Source organism: Xenopus laevis, chromosome 6S (genome assembly GCF_017654675.1).
Source record: "Xenopus laevis strain J_2021 chromosome 6S, Xenopus_laevis_v10.1, whole genome shotgun sequence".
In the NCBI taxonomy this organism is placed as follows: domain Eukaryota; kingdom Metazoa; phylum Chordata; class Amphibia; order Anura; family Pipidae; genus Xenopus; species Xenopus laevis.
In genome coordinates this window covers 41,027,292-41,054,469 of record NC_054382.1, presented here as the reverse complement: position 1 = coordinate 41,054,469, position 27,178 = coordinate 41,027,292, and positions in this window count along the sequence as shown.

Here is a 27,178-nt window from a genome sequence, read left to right as displayed (position 1 = left end):
GTTGTAGAAAAAGATTTGTAAATAATTTTTCAAGTTGTGATTTTAAATATTGCTGTATATTTTTATATTTACAGTGGCTCCCAGCAAGTTCAATACTAAATTAGTTTGAGTTTTAGTCATGTCAGAGTACAGAGGTAGTGTATTCTACAATAACCAAAATGTAATCATTACCATTGTGATTTTTAGCAGTTCTAGAACATTAATTTAAAGGGGACCCGTCACCAAAGAAAATGCATAGAGGAGGAACAGGCAATATTTGATTGACAGATGAGATTTTTAAATAAGTTTACAACAGCTATGAATGCTTTAATTAAAAAAAGAATTTGGGTTTCATGTTTAATTTTAAATGGACTTTTACTATACAGCTTTTTATGTCTGGGTGACGGGTCCCCCTTAAGAATCGTACTAGGGACCACATTTTCTGGAAAATAGGAAAATATACTTGGAGATGTGGAAATAACTACTAGTGGTAGTGGTGATAAAGATGTAGAATCAGAGTATTGTTATATTTCAAGTTAGTGTTATAAGGGAGCAAAGGGGTGCCAGCAGGCCCAGATTTGTGGAAAGGCCACCAAGGCCCGTGCCTAGGGTGGCAATATTTTATGGGGGTGGCATGAAGCCAACCACACCCGAATTAGTTCAGAAACTCTGGGGCTGATCATGAGATACAATATGTTATACAATTTTCCATTTGCCAATCCCCAGTGCTCCCGACCTGATGATGAAAATTTGAGCATGTGCACAAATGAAGGGGATGGGACAGGGGTGACAAACAGCAGGGGCCCAGGGGTGCAGCTATGTAAATCTGGCCCTGGGTGCCAGATAAACTGAAATATTTGTAGGATACAAAGGCTGGTAGGAAAGCAACCTAAAAGCTAGGACTGGCATAATTGCAACTGGTTTTAAAGTCTGCAAAATGTACCTGATTTAGTTTAAGCAGGTTGAATTGCATTGGCTGATGACTGTGTCAGAGTATGGTCCTTTTCCAGACTGGTCTCAGTAGGCCTGCTGTATAATCTGACTATAGGACAGGAATTGGATCATCCTGCTTTGGCCCAGTACATGGGTGGCCATCAGGCTGAGATCTTACTGTGTATGGCCTTATGATTAAAAAACAAGGAACTTAAGAAGAAAGTTGCACGAACACCATGTTATTTTGCAGGTGGGGAGCTTACCCATTTTATTCTTACCACCCGTGATGCACAGGTGGTAAAAATAAAAGGGGTAAGCTCCCCACCTGCAAAATAACATGGTGTTCGTGCAACTTTCTTCCTAGGTTCCTTGTGTATGATTGACGTGTGCCGACTGTCTACAGAGTTCTGCACCACCGGGCAGGAATATCATAGGAAAGGAGAGGAGGTGCAATTGGGCAAATCATTTACTAATGAAAGTGCTAGCGAAAGGAACACATGGAACTGAGAAACCCAAAATATCATATCTTCTGTTTGTCCTTCATCATTTAGATGTCTACATAGTACTCTAAGGGTCGTAGCAGACGTGGCTACTGGGGGAGATTAGTCGCCCAGCGACAAATTGCTTCTTCTTCAGTTGACTAATCTCCCATAAAAGCCTTCCCACCGGTTAGAATGTAAATCGATGGTGGGATGGCACTCCGAACACTTCATTTCCGGGCAACTCTGGAAATGAAGTGTTCCGAGTGCCATCCCACCGTCGATTTACATTCTAGCCGACGGGAAGGTACTTAGTGCAGATTAGTCGCTCAAAGCAATTTGTCGCTGGGCGCTCCTGTGGAAGCTCTTCTTAAATAAGCCAACCTAAACCTGAAGGTAATCCCTCAGGTGATCCCTGTGGTGTACAGATTTACACTTAATTTGCTTTACTGATTGCTTAAAACTCCTAAATGTTTACCCAGTTACTAGACACCACAGGGGGCACTTAAGAGAAGTAGATGGAGGGGGGCTACAACGAGGAACATGCCTTTTATTTGATGTTTCCCTAGTGATTCAGCTAATTATTGGAGGAAAGCTGCCTGCAGAGTTCATGAAAGAGGGTCTTTGAGAAGACTCAATTGTGTGGCTGTAGCCAGGCTATCCCCATAGAGCATATTTGCAGACTTACTTGGCAAATTTTAAAAGTGTTTAAAAATACTTTGGTCTCAAGCTTTAGGGTGTTATTTACTAAAATCCAAATTTTTCTAATTATTTTATTAAAACAACTTTGGCCAAACTCCCATCCACAATTTGACATTATTTATCAATAAAATAATTCGAAAAATTTGGTGCAGGAAAAGATTATAAAATCTCGATAAAATTATGAAAATTTTCATCTGTGTCCATTTTCGTCTACTGCAATTGAACACAGTTGTATCTTATAATTTGAATACGTCTATATGGTGTAATTTCCACAGTTCATTGAACAAGTGAGCTCAGTATCCAAATCTGTGAATGCAACTGTGTTGGAGCAATTGTAGCTCTAGGGTTGAGCACCCTGCAGCAATAGGCACAGCAGCCCCTGATTCAGAAAGGAAGGTGGGAAGGACTGAATTGTACAACTACACAGAAGTGTGAAGAGTGCATTTGGATGAAAGTACCATTAATGAAAATAGTTTTAGCCGGATCTCACTGTGGACATTGCCCACTGTATCAGTACACCTGTATTTTTTTAATATTTCTAGTAAAATACATGGTTATAGTTTAACCTTTAATATTCTTATTAACATAATAAAATTAGATGTCCTTATTTGAATCAAATTTCCTAATTGGATGTTCTGTGCCCATCTGATGCCATTTTTTTTATAAACTGCAGGCTAAAAGCTCATTATGTGCCAACTTTCTTTACCAGCACTTATCTCCACATCCTCATTAGATGTTTTTCTCTTTTCTGTTTTTTCAGGTCCAGCTATGCCCTTGGTTGTCGCTTTTGTTCTTTTCTAAAAAAAAAAGCAGTGGCTTTAAGATATCCAGCTACCAGCTCCAACTTTATTTGTAATTAGATTTATTTGAAGAGTAAAAAGGCAGAAAACCATAAAGAAAGAAAAAAATATTGAACAAAAGGAAAGATGTTATTTACTCCTGCCATATGCTGTTCTGATTATGTAAAGCCCTTTTCATAACTTGCACATCAGCTTTGTTTCCATTTCACATACAAGACAGCTGTATTGCATGGGAAGCATGAAGGGAAGGCGTGTGAAAAGGGAAAAAAAATCTAGTTAATGCAGCATAGCCACAACAACATCCTTTAAAAAGTATTTTTAATAATGTGATGTAACATATCTATTATCTCTTCAAAAGATGCAAAAAGCCATTATTAAATACTTATATATATAAAAGAAGAATACATATATTATTACATTATGGGGGTTATTTATCAAAGCTGCATTTATCCCAATATTTCCTGAAAAACCTCAGACCAAATCTGCATGGGTTTATTCGGCTTATTTATCAATACACTTTTCCGGGAAAAAAATCCGAACAAATCATGAAAAATGTAGATTCTACTAATTTTTCAGATATTCTAACCGAAAACTCAGATTTCCCAGATTTTTGCCCGAAAACCCTGAAAACTTTGGATTAATGCGCGAAACCCAGCACAGATCAAAAAATCTTTAGGAGTTCTACCATTGACTTATATGCAACCTCGGCAGGTCTGAGATGCCGGATTTTCGAATTCTGACTTTTTCCATCCTCGGGGTATAATAAATTCCAAAAACTTAGTGATTTTTTTTCCCCACTAAAAAATCTAATTTTATAGTAAAAAAACACATTTTTGGGGTTTTTGGCATTCGGAGTTTAATAAATTTCCCCCTATGTCATGTTAAAATAACTCAAAAAGAGCTTCATAACTTCTTTTTAGTCTTATTTTTATCAAGACATTGTGCTCCCTTTCTATCCACTTAACACACAGGAAATGCTTAAGGCTGTTGCTTTTAATCATAATTTTAAAATAAATTGTATTATTTAATTAAAAACTACTGACTCCTGGTTTCTATTTAGGTTCCGGATTGGTGACTGCCTATCATCATATTTTCCAAAGCTTTACTCCCCTATGCTGAAGGTCTGGGGCATGAGCACCTGGACCCATCATTCACAGCGGTAAGCTTAATACAGTCCAGTGAATTGAGCTTTTTTGTTTCCTTTGCTTCTTTTGACACAGGAAATTCAGCTGCATCCCTATTTCATGATGTTAAGAAGGAGTATAAGAACACATTGCATAAACACATGTAAACCTTATCAGAGTTTTCCAATGGGAGCTCAAAAATACTGAAATATTAAAAATACATCAAATGTAAAAAATGCTTAAAATCTTAGTTGTTATTTACGACAACCAGCTCAGTGAGCAAAGTTCAATTTTGAGTGCAATTACCAGGGTTTTTTCCCCAGAATTTTTAAGTCTCATTGTACACACCAGGGGAGCTGCTTCTGATATGTAATTTTTGCTGATACGCTAAAATTACCACTCAGTAGTTCCGGGTCTCCCTCGAAAGAATTGGGTGAACATGTTTATTACATACCACATACCAGAATTGACTCCAATTGGAGATAGAAAACTATCAGCGTATGATCTACTTTGAAGTGCAAGAGCTGAGGGGTGAGAGTAATGTGTGCACCAATTCTTTAGACGCAAGTGCACTTTGTGTATTTTTATCAATAGTGGATGCCAGATATACTCAGTGTGCCAAAACCTGCAATATTCAGACATTTTCAAGTTCCTCCGATCCCTGTTTTATTCTTCTACAAGAGCAGACTTGTGGTAAAAAATGGCTACAAGATTTGAAAGATGACTACAACATGTGTACGCACAAATATTTGTCATGTCTGTGTCAACATGGCAGACTGGTGAGTCATTAACAGTGTAGGGGTAACTTTTCATGCCCTATATTGGGTCCTTTATAAATGTAGACACCGACACCACTGATGTTTTGTTTAGTACCTTGTACTGTTCTAAAAATTAACTGAAATAAAAATCAATGCATGCTGATATCAAAACAATATTATTTTTAATGTTTAAATGTTTCTGTGGCCTTGAGACATTAACTTCCAGTTAATCGAAAGATTAGGCGCAAAACCCTCAAAGCTTCATTTACAAATGCAATACAGTGTGCAAAATGCAGTTGCCGATTGCACTGTGTTGTTTTGCATGTTTCTCCAATTAAATAGTTATCAGGATTTGTAGGTGCAACACACAAAGGGATGCTCCTCAAGTAACACCTCCTCAAGGCAGGACTCCCTTGCAACCAGGATCCCTGTAAGTTGTATCTGGTGCAACGTTGCATGCAATTCTTCAAAGCAGACTGCACTATATTAAAGCTCGAAGTTTCTCATCTGCCACTTTTTCATGAACAACAAAGCAGTAGGTGCTTTCGTCCACGAGTTCTATGCCAGCATCTCCTTAGCCCCTCTTGCTGGTGAAGTTGATAAATCACATTAGACCCACATTCTCCTATACTGACTCCTCTCTCACAGTCACTTCTTCCAATCATGGTAGACAAAATATCTCCATTTTTTTTACATGACCCTAAGCAATTGGCTGTTACTTGTTTAATTAACTCATCACACATCCCAAGAATCTGTGAACCAGTATTTGTATACATTGAATCTCACAAATGTTTAAAGGGTTTCTTCTTACTATTTATTGAACCCTAAAATTTTAATATGATGGACTCATTTTTTTTAATTTGCCTCATCAATTTTGTACAGTAAAAAAAGTATTTGCCCCTTCCCATTTTCTCCTATTATTGCGTTTTTGTCACACTAAATGCTTTCTCATCTTTGAACAAAATGTAATATTAGATAACAGGAATCCCTAAAAACACACGCCACTATATATTACTGCATTTTTTAAGGCACAATTGTACCTAAAACCCAAATTTCTGATCTCTTCTTCTTCTTCTTCCAAGATTCTCAAACTAACATATTCACACTCCCTGGATTGTTCACCTTAATGAGCCAGATACTGACTAGTAGCTTTACTTTGTAACGCTTTTAATATGCAATAGTCTGGGGACAGTTATTGGAATCAAGTTGTTGAGTAAGGGAAAACTTCCAATGGGTTTTACCCTCAGCAAGGTGAGAGCATTGACACCAGTCTGTCTATCATCTATCTACTCTATCTATCTATCTATCTATCTATCTATCTATCTATCTATCCATCTATCCATCTATCCATCTATCCATCCATCCATCCATCCATCCATCCATCCATCCATCCATCCATCCATCCATCCATCCATCCATCCATCCATCCATCCATCCATCCATCCATCCATCCATCCATCCATCCATCCATCCATCCATCCATCCATCCATCCATCCATCCATCCATCTATCTATCTATCTATCTATCTATCTATCTATCTATCTATTTATCCGCAAATTGCACCCCTTATTATAATTCTTACATCTGAATCCTATTAGTCACCTAAGTTAGTATATTTATGATATTTTAGTCCAAAATATTAGAGATGCCACCATTAGAGTTTATGTGATTATATTTTGCTCAATAAAATGCATCAGGTCAGCAATGCCTTAAATAATTTGTATATATTGTAGTGTGAATTGGTTGTGTTTTTGTATGTTACCTGTTTAATCTATACAACCAGGTTTTGTACAGTGCTGCAGTATATGTTAGCACTTTATAAATACATGTTGTTAATAATCATATCAAACTGTATTGGTTTCCAGTCCTCTTTGTTAGGTTAATCAAATCTGTACATACAAATCTTATCATAACACCCTTAAAATTGCCAGCTTTACCAGATAGTTTTGCCAGTAACAGTAAATTCAACTTTTTACTTAAAAAAAAATATTGTTTTGCAAGTGAAGACAAAATTAGGGAAGTTGCAACTAAGTGAGAAAATGTTACCAATGTGGTAAAAAGAAAAAAATATTTATTCAAACCATACATATTATAAACGTCATTATCTTTATCAAAGGGGAAGCCTCAATTCCAATATAATTTTCTTCTAAGCGAGAGTGACTATATACATTTTTTTCACAGAGGAAGTACAGTATGTGCAGATTGAGGCAAGATAATATGTGAGAAACACAATTTGTTAACCGTAGGCTAAAATATGTGTTATATCCCAGAAGAGCCCTCCCCTGTTCAGTAGTGCTAGTTCCAGAGAACACTGAAATGGGCTGCAGCCTATTTAGGTTTACCAAAGTACTAATATTTACTGTTTTAGATCAAATGTTTTACTGCTTTAGGTTGATGGTATGACAAGAACGTCTCATTCTTTGTCTGAGATATTTGATTGCAGGTTTTTTTTTTGTTTAGGAATTAATATAGACCATTTTTTTGCAAAGGAATAAAATAATACCTGGAGCCACTGGGAACGCTGCCTAGAATTAACTCATTGCATACCAGTTGCTCCTATTGGATGCCTCTGTTACAAGATTCTTATATAAGTATATAAATGTAACCTTCAGAGAACAATGGAGAACATATTGGACTGATACTGTATATATATATATATATATATAAAAAATAGTGGTGAGCACAACTTTCCCTTGTTTGTTATAGTTTATACAGGAGCAGTGACCAGCTCCATGTTGTAGCTCCCACCCTTCCCAGCTATAGTCAGGTGATCCCACTGGTGTCTAATAAAAGGGCAGCCAAGTATGGAGGTTTACTTTGAAAGCAGCAAGTTAAGTTGCAGGTAATACCTAGTCCCTTTGTAAAATGTATAATGAAGCAATAGAATTCTTAATGAATCAGATAAAATTGAGCATAGGACTGGCCAGATATGGGATGACTTTGACGTAGTTGGCCAGCTTAAATATATTGCAATATATGGACAAACAATCCCTGTTTTGTTTAAAGGGTAAGGCATTTTTTAGTAGCAGTATGCACAAAATGTCTCTGTCTTAAATATATTGATAATGGGTTGAGTGCAGAGGACTCTTGTATTTGACTATATATATATATATATATATATATATATATATATATTATATATATATATACTGTATGAATGTATATGTAAGACCTAGGATCATATTAAAATATGTTCTACTTAAAGTTAACTTTAAAGGACAAGGAAAGGCAAAAAAATACAATCCCATTTTTACTTTCTTTAATGAAAAAGAAACCTATCTCCAATATACTTCAATTAAAAAATGTGTACCGTTTTTAAAAGAAACCTGACTGTATGCAGTGAAATTCTCCCTTCATTTACTGCTGTGGATAGGAATTGTCAGACGGTCCCTAACTGCTGAGCAGGGAAACAATCATACTTATGAACAGCAGGGGGAGCCCCCGCCTTACTTACCAGCCATGTAGAATTCAAGCAGCTTTGTTTATGACGATCCCTAAGCAGCCCAGATCACACTGAGCATGTGCACTTTGTCTTAGTCTTGCAAAAATGTTTAACAAAGTTACAAGATGACAGCCCCCTGTGGCAAACTTTGAAAGCATAAATCATTTGTTTGATTAGTCTTTGTGGTGCAGTAAGTTCATGTTTATGTTTAGTATATAAAATACAGCATTTCTAGCCTTATTCTATTTTAGACTTTCCTTGTCCTTTAGGACCAGCCCCTTTAATGCTACATTCGTCTTTATGGTAAGCAGTAGATTACTTGTGGTGGCCAACAGTGTGGCAATACTATTGTGAGCTAGGCTCTGACTTGGTACAGACCATTATTTAGCACCTTTCATATATTCCAAGCCTATGTCCCTTATGTACTGATATCACACTAATGAGCACCATATACTTTGTTGATGCCCCAGGCCCAGTTTCTTAACCTTGAGTCCTCACATGTTGTAGAGCTACAATCTTGATTATTTGTTGAAGAATACTGGGGGTTGTAGTACATCAACATCTGGGGACCCAGGATTAAGAAATAGGGTGACCTAGCTCCTCTGCCTATCACTGTTTATTCCTTTTTGTCTGTTTTGGTGTGTGCATGGACCAAGTTGTACTACTCAACGCCAGCAGTAATTTGCTATAATTCGTCATACTGGGAAAATAAGATAGTGCCACTTTAGAGTTGTACCTGTGGTTGCCCAGCCAGTAAAAATTATACCTGATGTCAATGTTAGTAGTAAGTGGTAACTGATATAGGAGGCTGTATCTTGGCTGTATCATGTCATATATAATCCCTAGTGAGTTGCACTGCATAATGCTCATAAAGGTTTGGAAATCTTTGCATTTTAGTGTTAGATATAATAAACAAATGCTCTGTTCCACTGTTAATGCACGCTTGATGGTGATTACCAGCTTCATTGAAAAGATATTCTGAAATATTCAAGACACCAGTTTTGTTTCTGTTGTGCAATTGAATTAATCAAACTGACAGTTTAGAGGGATGTGGGAACCTCGCTTACTTCCTGTTTGCACACTATCGCATTGCAATTTCTGTCTAGAGTAGATATATGTATAGGCAGTGCCTTGCAAAAGACTCCAGGCTCTCGACCAAATCTATCATTTTATTGAACAATACATTCTATACTCAAACTTACATTTTCTTCTATTTTTATTTCAAATCTAAAACTGAGGTTTTAATCTGACATTGTTAGAAAACCAATCTTAATAAAATTTTGTTTATAAGAATGCAGTCCTCTTTTGTATTTACTATCTTTGCACTTATGTTGCCCCATTCCTCCAGGCAGATTTGCTGTATGTTGTTCTGTCTTTGAATAAAAATATCACAGAAGACAACAGGAATCATTTATTTATGGCACTGCTGTTGCAGGGACCTCAGTCAGTTGCACAATAAATCTCATTGATTAAAGGTTCTTGTGTCAACATGGACCCCTTGCACTTCCATATATTTGCACCACTGCCTTCCTCCTGCATCGTGTTCCTAATTGAGTGGTGCTGTGCCTACTGATGCAGGTGAACCCTGGAGCTACTGCCACCTCCAAATCAGGTGGTAACTCCAAAGTTACAAGAGGGGGGTTGTAGGTGCACTCCTAAGGCCATATAAAAAAATATATATATATTTTTTTTTCATTTGAACATTTTATTGATTTTTCAAAGAATAATAGGTTAAACAGTCATAATACTGAAAACACGGTACAAATGAACGTAGCACAGTGTCCCCACATCTGCCACACTTATACATTGGTGTGCATACAGTCATTGAGATAGATGTGAATCGGTAATGCGCAAATTGACAACATAATGTGCTACAGTTCAGCTCTGTTGTCAAACCACTAGGGGAGAAGGGTAGGTATAGGAAGAAAAAGAGAGAAGGGTTGGGGTATGATTTGTCTTACAGGTTCCATAATGACTACTATAAAGAAAAAGAGTGTGTTCGTTATATTGGGCTCTCTAGGGGAGGTTATTGGGTCTCTGCTGCATATTTTCCAAATAATGGGTCCACGGAAGCCACTCCAGCTCTCCTTCATAACTCCGCTCCAGCAGGTGGTCTCTGATTGACTCCATAGCTCTGATCCAGTTCACTTTTGTGATTAACATCTGTTGTATTTGTCGTTTGTTCCAGTGTGCAGCTAAGAGTGACCTCGCTGCCGTGAGAATGTGAGTGACAGTTTGCGGGACTGCTTTGAGTGGATGGCACTTATTTTCATTCCTAACAAAAATGAGTGAGGAGTTGCTCGTATAGTACATTGTAGGACCTCGGAGAGCAGGGTTGCTACTGTCTTCCAGAATGTTTGGGCTACTGTACAGGTCCACCACGTGTGTATGAAGGAACCCCTTTCCCCACAGCCCCTAAAGCAGGATGAGAGATTTGGATCACCACTCAGTTGACTGATACGAGAGGGAGTATAGTACCATCTGAAAATAATTTTGTATGCCCTTTCGCAAGAGACTGCACAAGTAGAAGTCCGTCTAGCTGTATCCCAAATGGTTGCCCAGGCCGTTTCCGAAATGTTGATGTTAAGATCCTCTTCCCATCTGGACATGTAACGCTGTTGTATGGTTGTGGTATTGGTCGCCAAATGGGAGTACAGTAGTGAAATTAGATGATTAGGATAGGATTGTCTGCAACATATAGTTTCAAAGTATGTAAGGGAGTGATTTGACTGGGTCTTGGATTTGGATTCAACGAAATGTCTGATTTGTAAGTATCGAAAAAATTGTTTGTTTGGGATATCATGTTTGTCTTTGCATTGTTGAAATGAAACAATCTTTCCGTCTACTAAAAAGGCAGCTAGGGTAAGCATATTTGCCCTTATCCAGGTTATAAAGTCTGCGGGGGTACATCCCGGCAGAAAATCTTTGTTGTCGAAGATTGTTATATGTCTAGAGGTAGAGGTACTTAATTTCATTTTGAATGCTATTTTGTCCCATAAGTCTAGTGCCTGTCGCGATGTAGGCATGAGATCCGGGGGGGTGTTCCTGGTTTTCTTGGGTATCCAAAAAAGGTGAGCTAAATTTAAAGGGGCTGCACAATAATTTTCCCTGATTTTAATATCATTACAATGGAGGCAGTTTGCATATGTTGAGTAGGGGGATGTCCCTCCAGGAATGATTGGAATAAGTATTTTAAGTGGGGAATGAGGTGCGTTGAGAATTTTTTATAGTATTTTGTCGTGTATCCATCTGGGCCTGGAGCTTTTCCTGGTTTAGAGTCTTTAATGACCTCCTCTATTTCCGCTTTATCTATGGGTGCAGCCAGGATCTCCCACGATAAAAAAATATTTAAATACAATAATCCCCTGTCTAAAAAAAAGAAAAACAGGGTTTTTGTTACAAAGTTATGATCATAAAATTGGTAAGCCGCCATACCATGTCAAGGTAAACCCCATACGGCGGTCCCTAACCTGTTTACCTGTGATCAAAATATAAAACCTTGGTTTCAATCTGTGGACTAGGTCCTCCCCCGCGACCTGCATATGCGGCTTTTGAAGGGGAGACTGCCCAGACCAACGCCCATTTTAAAAAAAAATGTGATTGTGAAGAGACTATAATGAAGGAAAAGTAAAGTTGTATATATAAGTGCACACTTGTGTGTGTATGTGTGTCAGTATAAGTATAAGTACAGGTGTAAGTATAGATGTAGAGGGAGATGAAAAAGGAAAAGCTAAATGTGGAGTGTAATTGGTGTAATGTGTGTGGGCAGGGCCGCCATTAGAAATCACGGGGCCCCGTACAACAAAAATTTTTGGGCCCCCCTGGGCCCCGCCCACTCCAGCCCCCAAGCCCCACCCCAGATGCCGCCCACTCCAAACCACAGTTAAAACACAGACATCAGCGCTAAAAAAGGTAACCCCCCCCCCACACACACAAGTTATAAAAAGTTTTTGATGGTCAGGGCCCCCATATAAGTTAAAAAAAAACAGTGGCATCAGGGCCCCCATAAAAGTTTTTTTTTAAAAAAATTGGTGGTCAGGGACCAAATAATTGGTGACCAGGGCTCCCCTATAAGTTAAAAAAAAAAGCATTGGCACCAGGGCCGATCATAAAAGTTTTTTTTAAAAAAACATTGGGCCCCCCTTACAAGTTAAGAAAAAAAAAACATTGGCACCAGGGCCCCCCATAAAAGGTTTTTTTTTAAAAAAACAAACATCATTTTTACCTGCCAGGTGGCATCCCTACCCACAGCTGCAATACTGCATATTAACCCCTTAAAATAGCAATAATGCTCACTAACCCAAAGCCAGTACAACTGCCCCTACCCTGCAAGCCACTAAACACACATCACATACAACAACACAGCGCATGAACTCCCCGTGTATTACATCACAACACCCCCTTTACAAAACTACACAAAACCTCGGCCCAAAATAACATTAGGACCAACCACAATAATAAACGACACCCCTTCCCTATACAATAAATACCAGTGTAACACACTAATCCACACAACAACACACTACCCCCCACACACAATTACCCCACGTAAACGAACCCCTCACACTACACTAAACCTACTTACAACCACCTCCCCCTCTATCTCTGGCACTGTATGTAATAAAGGCACAATCCCCAGCTATAACACAATTCCCCTCTCCATAGCAGCCCCAGTGCAACATTGTCAGTTCTCTCACATTATGCATACAGTATGGAATCCGACACATCCCAGGGCCCCATACCCACCCTAGCGGTGCCTCCCCTCAGGGCCACACAGCTCACCAGCTAAAGGTGTTTCCGTGTGACAGTCGGATCCACCCACACACTCAGCACCGCTCCCCCGACATGAGGCCAGAATGCAGGTCAGACTGTTCTGGGGATTTACAGTCGAGGGAATCGCTTTCACTGAGCTTTATCAGTAACTGACAGGGAACATTATATCATCCATTGATATAATAACAGCGTGTCAGTGGGACATGTCGGGGAGGGATCACGCGCCTGGCGCACTCGCTGCACATTATAAACGTGTAGTCTCCGGCTGCATAATAACTCACGCCAGTCAAGAGGGGCCAGGCTATTTTGATAAGTGCACCACGGCCGGGCCCCCCTTCAGGCCCGGGCCCGGTACAGTAGTACCCCCTGTCCCCCCCTGATGGCGGCCCTGTGTGTGGGTCTGTGCAAGTGTTACCTAGTGTTAAGTGCAGCAAATAAAATGGGTGTCTCACAGGCGTTGGTAATAAAAAGGCCAAAGCCTCTCCAGCCGCTAGCATTTGTGGCTTTTAATCCTTGATGTGGTATGGCGGCTTACCAATTTTATGATCATAACTTTGTAACATAAAACCCTGTTTTTCTTTTTTTTAGACAGGGGATTATTGTATTTAAATATTTTTTTTATATGGCCTTAGGAGTGCACCCACAACCCCCTTCTTGTACCTGTAACTCCAGAGTTCCCAGAATGGCTCATGTCAAAAGGTAAAGAGCAGATGCAACAAAGAACACTCACATTACTTTCACACCATATGCTGGAAATGTCATCTAACAGACTTGTAGAAAGAAGAAAAGAAGAAAGAACCTTGCTTTGTGACTGTGAATTACCTTCAACGGTTAAAACCACCCCTCACCTCTATAGACCTTGTGTTGATTCTTTCAGCGACCAACTTTTTCATTCACCATTCAATTAATGGAAGTATACAGTATAAAGTTCCTCAACTTATACCATAAATATAAAGTGCAAGTGCTTAGGTAAATACAACCAATACTGGTGTAGCGACAATCAATATTTTATTGGTTGTATTTACCAAAGCACTTGCACTTTATATTTATGGTATAAGTTGAGGAACTTTATATACTTCCATTAATTGAATGGTAAATGAAAAAGTTGGTCGCTGAAAGAATCAACACATGGTCTATAGAGGTGAGGGGTGGTTTTAACAGTTGAAGGTAATTCACAGTCACAAAGCAAGGTTCTTTCTTCTTTTCTTCTTTCTACAATTAATTTTATCCTTGTGTGTACTGTAGTTACGAAGTTACAATTTAATAAAGAAAGTTAGTGAAACCCTTTTAGTATCTACCAGACTTGGACATTTTTCCTCATTCTGTTTACAAATCATGTTGAAGTCTGAGTGCAACTGCTGAAATTCTTGGACAAAATGCTGCATTATGGGTAAAACAATGGCACTTGTTTGGAAGTGGACACACTGTGTCCCCACTAAATAAATGATCCCTGACATATATTATTATTATTATTAATAAAATGGTGAATGGCAGAGGCTCTGACAGAATATGTCACTAAAGTTATAAAAGGGATGACCAAAAGTGGCAAGTTTTAAAAAATACAAGCAAGTCAAATAACTACTTGGCTCCTAAAAAGGAGCTACTGAAAAGTAGATTTGCAGGTAGATAAATTTCTCTTTACAGGTGTCAATTTTTTCTAATAGCACACATATTTTATAAGTATGGTGGTGTGTACTTTGTACCTTTATGTTGTGTAAGAATTCTAATATGATGCCGTTAGCCTTTATTTTTTTTTTCAGTTGCCATTTTTTTAATTTAAGACATTGTTGTGTCTAAACCCAGAAAGTTTAAAGGGTCACTACTTTGTACAAACAAAAGAATTGCAATGCTTATTTTGACTGAATACCTATTTTGACAGAGTCGTGGAGCTATTCCAAACAATTTCTTGGATAAGATATTCATTACGAGCAGATCTTGGTTATCTACTCCTTTTTTTAATACATAGGTCTATAAATTAATTCTCTGGTGTGCTGACCAAAATGCCCTCCACATTGGTTTAGGCTACTCCCCTGTCCCATCACCTCTGGCAATGTCATTTCTGCCTCTGTCCCAACACCTCTGGTGATGCTCTCATATGTTAAAACAGAAAGCAAATGAGCCCCCCTTAAATAGATAGAATCAAGTGGACAATGCAAAAGAAAAAGGGAGCAGGTGTTACAGTGGCACGGAAAAAGGCAAAATGAGCAAACGCGGTTGTATCTCAGAGCCTGGCTCTGAGATTTTTTAAGTGATGAGGATGAAAATGGTCCCACCTAAGATATGCAGAACAGGCTGTTGGTTTCTGTAATATAGATGCTTGAAGGGTTCCATTTTTGATGTAGATGGTGGTATCTAGGAAGCTGATTAGAGATGTCGCGAACTGTTCGCCGGCGAACTTGTTCGCGCGAACATCGGGTGTTCGCGCTCGCCGGAAGTTCGCGAACGTCGCGCGACGTTCGCCATTTTGGGTTCGCCATTGTTGGCGCTTTTTTTTGCCCTCTCACCCCAGACCAGCAGGTACATGGCAGCCAATCAGGAAGCTCTCCCCTGGACCACTCCCCTTCCCTATAAAAACCGAAGCCCTGCAGCGTTTTTTCACTCTGCCTGTGTGTGCTGAAGAGATAGTGTAGGGAGAGAGCTGCTGCCTGTTAGTGATTTCAGGGACAGTTGAAAGTTTGGCTGGCTAGTAATCGTTTTGATACTGCTCTGTTATTGGAGGGACAGAAGTCTGCAGGGGTTTGAGGGACATTTAAGCTTAGGTAGCTTTGCTGGCTAGTAATCTACCTTCTACTGCAGTGCTCTGTATGTAGCTGCAGTGGGCAGCTGTCCTGCTTCTGATCTCATCTGCTGACTGCTGCAATAACAGTAGTCCTTGTAAGGACTGCTTTTATTTATTTTTTTGTTGTTTTACTACTACTACTACTACTACTACTATAAGAGCCCAGTGCTATTAGTCTAGCAGTGTTGGGAGTGGGACTGGTGTGCTAATCTGCTGCTCCTAGTAGTTCAGCAGCACCAACTTTAATTTTTTTTTTTTAATATTCATTTTTTTTTTATTTTACTTTTTTTTATTTTACTACCGCTGTAGTAGTGTATAAGTTGACCTTTTAGGCATTATTTGCCCTGTAGGCATTATTTGCACACTGTTTTCTTCAACCCGCCATCGAGCTGTGTGACCTTGTTCACATTCTGTCTAAATATCCATAATATTACCGTCTCCAGAAAAAACACCGGAGTCACTTTTTTCAAGCAGCCATAATATATTTTACGTAATCCGTATCCACCGCTGTAGTAGTGTATACGTTGGCCTTGTAGGCATTATTTGCACACTGTTTTCTTCAACCCGCCATCGAGCTGTGTGACCTTGTTCCCATTCTGTCTAAATATCCATAATATTACCGTCTCCAGAAAAAACACCGGAGTCACTTTTTTCAAGCAGCATTCATATATTTTACGTAATCCGTATCCACCGCTGTAGTAGTGTATACGTTGGCCTTGTAGGCATTATTTGCACACTGTTTTCTTCAACCCGCCATCGAGCTGTGTGACCTTGTTCCCATTCTGTCTAAATATCCATAATATTACCGTCTCCAGAAAAAACACCGGAGTCACTTTTTTCAAGCAGCATTCATATATTTTACGTAATCCGTATCCACCGCTGTAGTAGTGTATACGTTGGCCTTGTAGGCATTATTTGCACACTGTTTTCTTCAACCCGCCATCGAGCTGTGTGACCTTGTTCCCATTCTGTCTAAATATCCATAATATTACCGTCTCCAGAAAAAACACCGGAGTCACTTTTTCAAGCAGCATTCATATATTTTACGTAATCCGTATCCACCGCTGTAGTAGTGTATACGTTGGCCTTGTAGGCATTATTTGCACAGTGTTTTCTTCAACCCGCCATCGAGCTGTGTGAGCTTGTTCACATTTTGTCTAAATATTGATAATATTATCGTCTCTAGAAAAACCACTTGAGTTACTTTTTTTCAAGCAGCATTCATATATTTTACGTAATCCGTATCCACCGCTGTAGTAGTGTATACGTTGGCCTTGTAGGCATTATTTGCACACTGTTTTCTTCAACCCGCCATCGAGCTGTGTGACCTTGTTCCCATTCTGTCTAAATATCCATAATATTACCGTCTCCAGAAAAAACACCGGAGTCACTTTTTTCAAGCAGCATTCATATATTTTACGTAATCCGTATCCACCGCTGTAGTAGTGTATACGTTGGCCTTGTAGGCATTATTTGCACAGTGTTTTCTTCAACCCGCCATCGAGCTGTGTGAGCTTGTTCACATTTTGTCTAAATATTGATAATATTATCGTCTCTAGAAAAACCACTTGAGTTACTTTTTTTCAAGCAGCATTCATATATTTTACGTAATCCGTATCCACCGCTGTAGTAGTGTATACGTTGACCTTGTAGGCATTATTTGCACACTGTTTTCTTCAACCCGCCATCGAGCTGTGTGAGCTTGTTCACATTTTGTCTAAATATTGATAATATTATCGTCTCTAGAAAAACCACTTGAGTTACTTTTTTTCAAGCAGCATTCATATATTTTACGTAATCCGTATCCACCGCTGTAGTAGTGTATACGTTGACCTTGTAGGCATTATTTGCACACTGTTTTCTTCAACCCGCCATCGAGCTGTGTGACCTTGTTCACATTTTGTCTAAATATTGATAATATTATCGTCTCTAGAAAAACCACTTGAGTTACTTTTTTTCAAGCAGCATTCATATATTTTACGTAATCCGTATCCACCGCTGTAGTAGTGTATACGTTGACTTTGTAGGCATTATTTGCACAGTGTTTTCTTCAACCCGCCATCTAGCTGTGTGTATTATCGTTTCCAGAAAAACCAACTGAGTTTTTGTTGTTGTTGTTGTTTTTTTAAAAATAATGCCAGGCAAAGGCAGGCCGCCACGCAGAGGCCGTGCTAGGGGCCGTGCTGCTATGCAATCCTGTGGCCCTAGCAAATTGCCCAGTTTTAAAAAGCCAATGACCCTGAACTCCCAAAATGCTGAAGAGGTAGTTGACTGGCTTACACAGCACACCCCATCCTCTACCGTTTCTAACTTTACCACAACATCCTCCTCATCCTCCACTGCTATGGCCACCCCACGTAACACTTCCTCCACCACCGGTGCCCCTTCTTCACTGGGTCAGAGGAGTTATTTTCCAATGAGTTTCTTGAACTGAGTAATGCGCAACCATTATTGCCAGAAGAAGATGAAGGAGATGAGGACCTTACACCAGATTTAATTCTGGCAGAGAACACGATAGAGATGGACATAATGAGTGATGAGGAGGAGGTCCCCGCTGCTGCTTCCTTCTGTGATGTGTCAGAAGAAATTGATGCATCTGAGGAGAATGATGATGAGGAGATTGATGTTTTGTGGGTGCCTAGTAGAAGAGAGCAAGAGGAGGGTAGTTCAGATGGAGAGACGGAGAGTCAGAGAGGCAGTAGGAGAATAAGACTTAGAAGAAGCAGGGAGGACAGCCCGCAGGGATCAGCAGGGCAACAACATGTATCGGCACCTGTGTTCAGCCGGCCAACGCACCCGCCATTGCCGCCAATACCGCCAACTCCGCCAACTTCTACTGTTACCGCCAGATCGCACACTTCCAAAAAGTCAGCAGTGTGGGATTTTTTTAATGTGTGTGCCTCTGACAAAAGCATTGTAATTTGCAATGAGTGCAGTCAGAAACTGAGCCTTGGTAAGCCCAACAGCCACATAGGTACAACTTCTATGCGAAGGCACATGAGCGGCAAGCACAAAGCACTTTGGGAGCAACACCTCAAAGGCAACAGGCAAACTAAAAGCCACACTCCTTCTGGTCCAGCATCTTACTGCTCTACCTCTGCTCTCCTTGACCCGTCTGAACCACCCTCCACTCCGCCTTCCACCTTGACCACCTGTTCCCATTCCCAGTCATCTGCCACCAGCCAAGTTTCTGTGAAGGCCATGTTTGAGCGTAAGAAGCCAATGTCTGACTGTCACCCCCTTGCCCGGCGTCTGACAGCTGGCTTGTCTGCACTCTTAGCCCGCCAGCTTTTACCATACCAGCTGGTGGACTCTGAGGCCTTCCGCAAATTTGTAGCAATTGGGACACCGCAGTGGAAGGTACCCAGCCGCAATTTTTTTTCTAAAAAGGGAATACCACACCTGTACCAACATGTGCAGAGCCAAGTTACCGCATCTCTGTCACTTAGTGTTGGGCCAAAGGTCCATATGACTACTGACGCATGGTCCTCCAAGCATGGTCAGGGCAGGTATGTCACCTACACTGCCCACTGGGTGAACTTGGTAATGGCTGGGAAGCAGGGAATGGGTAGCTCAACAACAACAGTGGAGTTGGTGTCACCGCCACGGATTGCACGCGGTTCTGCCACCACCTCTACTCCTCCATCGCTCTCTACCTCGTCTTCTTCTTCTTCTTACTCTGCTGCTGGGTCCTCCTTCTCCTCCTCCACACCTGTGCACCCCCAGCTCCCCCTAGGCTATTCGACGTGCCAGGTACGCCGTTGTCACGCTGTCTTGGGGATGACGTGCCTGGAAAGCAAAAACCATACCGGATCTGTACTCCTGTCATCTCTGCAGTCACAGGCCGATCGGTGGCTGACCCCACACCAACTGCAGATCGGAAAAGTGGTGTGTGACAATGGAAGCAATCTGTTGGCAGCGTTGAGACTAGGCAATTTAACACATGTGCCCTGCATGGCACATGTGTTAAATTTAATAGTCCAACGTTTTGTCTCCAAGTACCCAGGATTCCAGGACGTTCTCACCCAGTCCAGAAAGGTGTCGGCCCATTTCAGACGTTCCTACACAGCCATGGCACGCCTTGCTGACATTCAGCAGCGCTACAACATGCCAGTCAGGCGTTTGATTTCTGACAGCCAGACTCGCTGGAATTCAACGCTCCTTATGTTGGAACGTCTGCTGCAACAACAAAGGGCCGTCAACGAGTACCTTTTTGAACTGGGTGGTAGGACTGGATCTGCACAGCTGGGATTTTTTTCCCCCGTTACTGGGTGCTTATGCGCGATGCCTGCAGGCTCATGCGACCTTTTGAAGAGGTGACAAATATGGTCAGTCGCACCGAAGGCACCATCAGCGACCTAATACCCTTCGCTTTCTTCCTGGAGCGTGCCGTGCGACGAGTGACAGATGAGGCTGTAGACCAGCGTGACGAGGAGCTGGAAGCGCACGATTTCTGGTCGGAATCACCAGAACGAACCCAGGCACCTGCTGCAACGCAGGGAGAGGTGCCAGAAGTGGAGTCAGAGGAGGAAGGTGGCTTTGTGGAGGAGGAGGAGGAGGACCAACAGGAGCAGGCTTCCCAGGGGCTAGTGGTGACCTTTTGGGGACCCCTGGTCTTGTACGTGGCTGGGGGAGGAGACCGTGGATGATGCAGTCCTTGATAATGAGGAAGCGGAGATGGATAGCTCTGCATCCAACCTTGTGAGAATGGGGTCTTTCATGCTGTCATGCCTGTTGAAGGACCCCCGTATCAAGAGGCTTAAGGAGAAGGACCTGTACTGGGTCGCAACGCTACTAGACCCTCGGTACAAGCATAAAGTGTCAGAAATGTTACCAACATACCACAAGTCCGAAAAGATGCGGCATTTACAAACCAGCCTGCAAAACATGTTGTACAATGCTTTTAAGGGTGATGTCACTTCAGGAACTCATCAACATTCCAGGGGCAGAGGTGCCAGTAATCCTGCACGAGCACACCTGCAAGGACAAAGCCCTTTGGCCAGTCTGTAACGTCAGACATGCAAATGTTTTTCTGTCCAAGGCAGCGCCACAACCCTTCTGGATCCACCCTCAAAGAACGCCTCGACCGGCAGGTAGCGGACTACAGTACCCGGCATTAACTGCAGATATCGACACTCTGAGGAGCGATGAACCCCTGGACTACTGGGTGCGCAGGCTTGATCTGTGGCCAGAGCTGTCACAATTTGCCATGAACCTCTTGTCTTGCCCAGCCTCAAGTGTGCTCTCAGAAAGGACCTTCAGTGCAGCAGGAGGATTGTAACTGAGAAGAGAACTCGCCTAGGTCACAAAAGTGTCGATTACCTGACCTTTATTAAAATGAATGAGGGGTGGATCTCGGAGGGTTACTGCACGCCGGAAGACTTGTTCTGACTTCTATGCAGCTGTCCTTCTCTTCAAGCCTCATGACTCCACACACAGCTGTCCTTTAGCGTCCTCCTCCTCCCTCCGCCACCGTTACAAACTAGGGTGCAAACCCTACTGGTTTAATTTTTTCTGGCCTCTGTGCTTCAGTGGCTGCAACCAAAAAAACTGGGCAAACAATGTCTACAAGGTCAACGTATGGCAAAAAATGACTATTTTCAGCATTTATATGGCATATTTTTTCTGGCAACTGTGCTTCAGTGGCTGCATCCAAAAAAATGCATATTTTCTGCATTTATATGGCATAATTTTTCTGGCCTCTGTGCTTCAGTGGCTGCAACCAAAAAAATGCATATTTTCTGCATTTATATGGCATAATTTTTCTGGCCTCTGTGCTTCAGTGGCTGCAACCAAAAAAATTTATATTTTCAGCATTTATATGGCATAATTTTTCTGGCAACTGTGCTTCAGTGGCTGCGACCAAAAAAATGACTATTTTCAGCATTTATATGGCATATTTTTTCTGGCCTCTGTGCTTCAGTGGCTGCGGCCAAAAAAACTGGGCAAACAATGCCTACAAGGTCAACGACGTTGACCTTGTAGGCATTGTTTGCCCAGTTTTTTTGGCCGCAGCCACTGAAGCACAGAGGCCAGAAAAAATATGCCATATAAATGCTGAAAATAGTCATTTTTTGCCATACGTTGACTCAACGTATATGGCAAAAAATGACTATTTTCAGCATTTATATGGCATATTTTTTCTGGCAACTGTGCTTCAGTGGCTGCGACCAAAAAAATGCATATTTTCTGCATTTATATGGCATAATTTTTCTGGCCTCTGTGCTTCAGTGGCTGCAACCAAAAAAATTTATATTTTCAGCATTTATATGGCATAATTTTTCTGTCAACTGTGCTTCAGTGGCTGCGACCAAAAAAATGCATGTTTTCTGCATTTATATGGCATAATTTTTCTGGCCTCTGTGCTTCAGTGGCTGCAACCAAAAAAGTTTATATTTTCAGCATTTATATGGCATAATTTTTCTGTCAACTGTGCTTCAGTGGCTGCGACCAAAAAAATGCATATTTTCTGCATTTATATGGCATAATTTTTCTGGCCTCTGTGCTTCAGTGGCTGCAACCAAAAAAATTTATATTTTCAGCATTTATATGGCATAATTTTTCTGGCAACTGTGCTTCAGTGGCTGCGTCCAAAAAAACTGGGCAAACAATGTCTACAAGGTCAACGTATGGCGAAAAATGACTATTTTCAGCATTTATATGGCATATTTTTTCTGGCAACTGTGCTTCAGTGGCTGCGTCCAAAAAAACTGGGCAAACAATGCCTACAAGGTCAACGTATGGCAGTTGTTTAAAGAGAACAGTAGATTACTAGCCAGCAAAGCTACCTAAGCTAAAATGTCCCTCAAATCCCTGCAGACTTCTGTCCCTCCAATACAGAGCAGTATCAAGCAGATTACTAGCCAGCAAACTTACTATCATCTGTCCCTGAAATCACTAACAGCTCTCCCCCTACACTATCTCTTCCAAGCACACACAGGCAGATTTTTCAGATACATTTTTGCCCTTGATCCCCCTCTGGCATGCCACTGTCCAGGTCGTTGCACCCTTTAAACAACTTTAAAATCATTTTTCTGGCCAGAAATGTCTTTTCTAGATGTTAAAGTTCGCCTTCCCATTGAAGTCTATGTGGTTCGCGAACCGTTCGCGAACCGCTCGCGTTTTTGCGCAAGTTCGCGAATATGTTCGCGAACTTTTTTTCCGACGTTCGCTACATCCCTAAAGCTGATGTATGAATAAGAATGGTTATGGTTGATAATGGGGTGAAATTGGTTAAATGTTTGATGGAATGCAAATCTTTTTCTGATGCTGTCAATTTGATGCCTTTATACCTTAAATAGGTCAAAGGCCTGGTGTTGCAGGAAGCCAGGAAATATTCCTCTAGCACATAATCCGATTGTCATACTGAGGTGCCATTTTGCTTTCCATAGCACTTCCCATCATTTAGAGGTATATGGCATATCCCACTAAGAAGTCGTTGTGTGTCAGTATACATCTGATCTAAGGCCGAAATGCTCTAGGCTAAATGCATGTATATTTTCTCCATGCTGCTTGCCATAGATTTAAATGGAAACAGAAACATAGCAGCAACAGCCAGATTTTGACCTGAAAACAGGCTTTTGCTGTCAGAGAAAACACTACCTCTGCAATGATATAGGCAGTGGATTACAGTTAGAATCTCAGACCACTGTAGTATAAATACTACTAAGATAATTTTTTACTAAATATTGCACATTGTTCTCCGGCACAATTGCATGCTGTATTTTTGACAATAGTGTTGCTTTAATAAAACACAAAACATATGGGGGGGTATGAGTGGGCGAGCTTCCTGAGATACTGACTTTCAGAATCTATTCTGATTTTTGACAAGTTTTAGACTTGGCTAAATACATGCAACCCCAGAAGTAAGCAGATTATGACAGATATGGAGGTACTTTTATTTTTTTTAACCACAAGCCATTGTTAAGCCACCACAGCTGCATATACAAATGCTATTCTTAGTAGAACCGTCTACTTGATAACCAATTAAACTTCCCATATTTCACATAATTTTAACTACCTTATCTCAAGTGAACCACAAACCTCAATTCAGGCACAGACTACCTAGTTCAGTGGTCAGAAACATGTTTTTTCTGCCAACAGCACCTTTAAAATATGTCAGTCATGGTGCCATACATAGTTGTTAGAGTCCCAACAAACATTGTAAGTATGTTTGTGCTATATATTATCTCTTCTTCATAAAGGGCTAAATATTTGTGGTGCTATACAATGTTAAATGGGACCTATCACCTTAAAGGAGAATTCAACCCTTAAATAAAAAAAAAAAACCCTACCTCCCTACCCAACATAGACCCCCCTCCCTGCTCCCCCCCCAGCCTAGGTGGTACCTTTGCTAAATGCCCCTAACTCTTTAGTTACCCCTCGGTGCAGTTCCTGTCCAGCAGAGTTCATGTCAGCCATCTTCCAGCTCTTCAGTAATCTTTAGAATCAGAGCGGCGCTCCATGACTTTCAGCGCATGCACAGTTGTCGCAAGACAGAAAATTGCTTCAACTGCACATGCACTGAAATATGTTTTAAACCCATGCCCTATTCATAAAATAGTGCAACAGAATCTTATAATGGGACAAATTAAACAGAATGGGGAATAATGGAGTAGTTGAAAACAAAATAAAACTGCTGTGAAGTATACCTAATTATTCATTTAAATGAGTAGAAATTTTATGGTAGTATCCGACCTTGATAAGGTTCAAGCTATACTTGTGTAGCCTGCATTACAGCTTCAAGGCATGAAACTATATGTCATACATCAAAGTAATGTCTACATAAGTATGTAAAGATAAAATAATAAACTTCAACAGAGATTGGATGTATTGTTTTTACCTGCTATAGATGGCAAATGATAAAATGAAGGCCAAGAAGATGCATGAGAACTGCATAAGGGTGGAGGCCAGTTACTGCATTTAGGGTATCAATTAGGGGGTGCCCACATGGAATATAGCTGGTGTGACACTGGCGTTGTAGCTCCCAACTTAAACTTCATCTAGCCTTAACCTACGATGATGGACGTTATACAGTAGACAGTAGATTGAGGCAGCTGGCAGGATAATCACTTGACGTCCCTGAAGTAAAGTATAACAATTCAAGGTTGTTTCCTGTGCACAGCATACACACCCTACAATCAATTCATGTCCACTGAAATATCCATAAGAAACACATTCTAATCTAACACAATACCTAAGTAAAATCAATTGAAACATAACCAGTCAACTAGGAGTAAGCAATGTTGCACAAGGTTATCAGCAAAATCAATTCTTATACAGTATATCCATATACTGAAACTGCCGTCCTTCTAATCCCTTGTCTCCTACACAAAATCATGAATGTGTAGGTTGATTGATGTCAGATGTTAGTGTGTAAAAAACAAAATAGGCATGTCTACTGCCTCACAGAGCTTCATGTCTACTGTTCCATAATACAAACATACATATTTACTTCTGGTGTAGCTTATGAGTACCCTCCACTATGTAATAATAATTATAATAATAATAAGCCACCCAAGCCATTTTTAAACTCATGGGATCTTTTATTCAGAATGCATGGTCCTTTTTTCTTTTCATATAAGAATAGTTTCTGTGATTTGTAGAACTATGCTTAAAGCCTAACATATTAAATCATAGCTGCTTGTATAGCACTATATAAAACAAGGAAATATGGATCTACCTCCATTCTATATGTAATCCATTTAGATGTTGTCTACAATTTAAATTATGCCTCAGGATGCGTGTGCCGAATTTATTCTTTTTATAGGTTATTTTGCATTTTCAAACAAAAACAAACAAACAAAATTAACAATAAATGAAAAAATAACAATCGTACTTGGCACTTACAGAAAAGACTGGTTACAGTTTACATATCATTAGTGGCAGCCATATAACGTTAAAAGGTGCAAGGTCACAAATCATCTCAGTGTCATGGGCATCCACATAGAAGGGCAAGGGGAGCACTTTCCCCTCCTGCACTTTATAATAAAGGATATTCTCTTGCCATATGTATACATATATAGCTTTTTTGCTTTTTTATATGAACACATTTCTTAAAATTACCATTAAGAACCTTACATCTTATGGGTAGTACCCCTTCAAATAATGGACCATCCCAATGCCTATTCGACTGCTCAGAGATGAAGTCCAGATTTAGTTCTGCACTTTCCCTCTGTGAGACGCTTCCTGCTCCTGAACTGTGTGAGGAATGAGCTCTGCCCCATCCCTATGTGATAGAATCAGAGAATCTTCCACTGATTAAGCAGCTTCTTTCTCAGGGCAGATGAGTGTCAATCTGTTGTTAAACTTAGAGTGTGAATGCCAGTGTATGTGTGTGTGTGTGTATCTATGCCTGTGTGTAAAATTATCTGTTAGTGTTAAAGGAAAGTTTAAAATAGAATAAGGCTAGAAATGCTGTATTTTGTATACTAAACATAAACATGAACTTACTGCACCACAAAGCCTAATCAAACAAATGATTTATGCTTTCAAAGTTGGCCACAGGGGGCTGTCATCTTGTAACTTTGTTAAACATTTTTGCAAGACTAAGTGCACATGCTCAGTGTGGTCTGGGCTGCTTATGGATAGTCATAAACAAAGCTGCTTGAATTCTGCATGGCTGGTAAGTAAGGCGGGGGCTCCCCCTGCTGTTCATAAGTATGATTGTTTCCCTGCTCAGCAGTTAGGGACCATCTGACAATTCCTATCCACAGCAGTAAAGGGAAGGGAGAATTTCACTGCATACAGTCAGGTTTCTTATAAAAACGGTACACATTTCATTAATTAAAGTATATTGGAGATAGGCTTCTTTTTCATTAAAGAAAGTAAAAATGGGATTTTATTTTTTTGCCTTTCCTTGTCATTTAAGTGTGTGTGTAAAGGCAACTGTTTTAAAAATCACAATCTTGAATCTTAAATTGGACCATTTTATGTCTTAGGGAGGCATATAAGTTATCTATGGCCTCTTCCCACTGCTCTTAATCCAGTGAAGGGAGCTTTGCCAACCACTTTGTTTTGGCTTTTTCAAATGGCAAAGGCTGTAAATTCTGGATTATGTTATATAGTTGAGATAATATTTCTTTGCTGGGTCTAGGTCTCATAGTTCAGAGTGGGTAAAGAAACCTAGAAAGATATAGCATTTTAAAGAGGTTGACTCTGCCCCTTACAGTCAGGGGAAGTTTAACCCAATACGGGACTGCATTTTTGAACCTTAAAAGGATTGGTTCTAGGTTCTCAGCTACATATATCGTTAGATCTCTACTGATTATAATGCCTAAGAAGTGGAACCTGGTCACCAGGGTAAGAGATGGGGCACCTTCTGCAAGGTTTGTATTCCCTAGGGGGAAATACTACCAATTTTAATTTATTGATCAGGAGGCCGCTTAACCTTCCAAATCTCTCAAGTA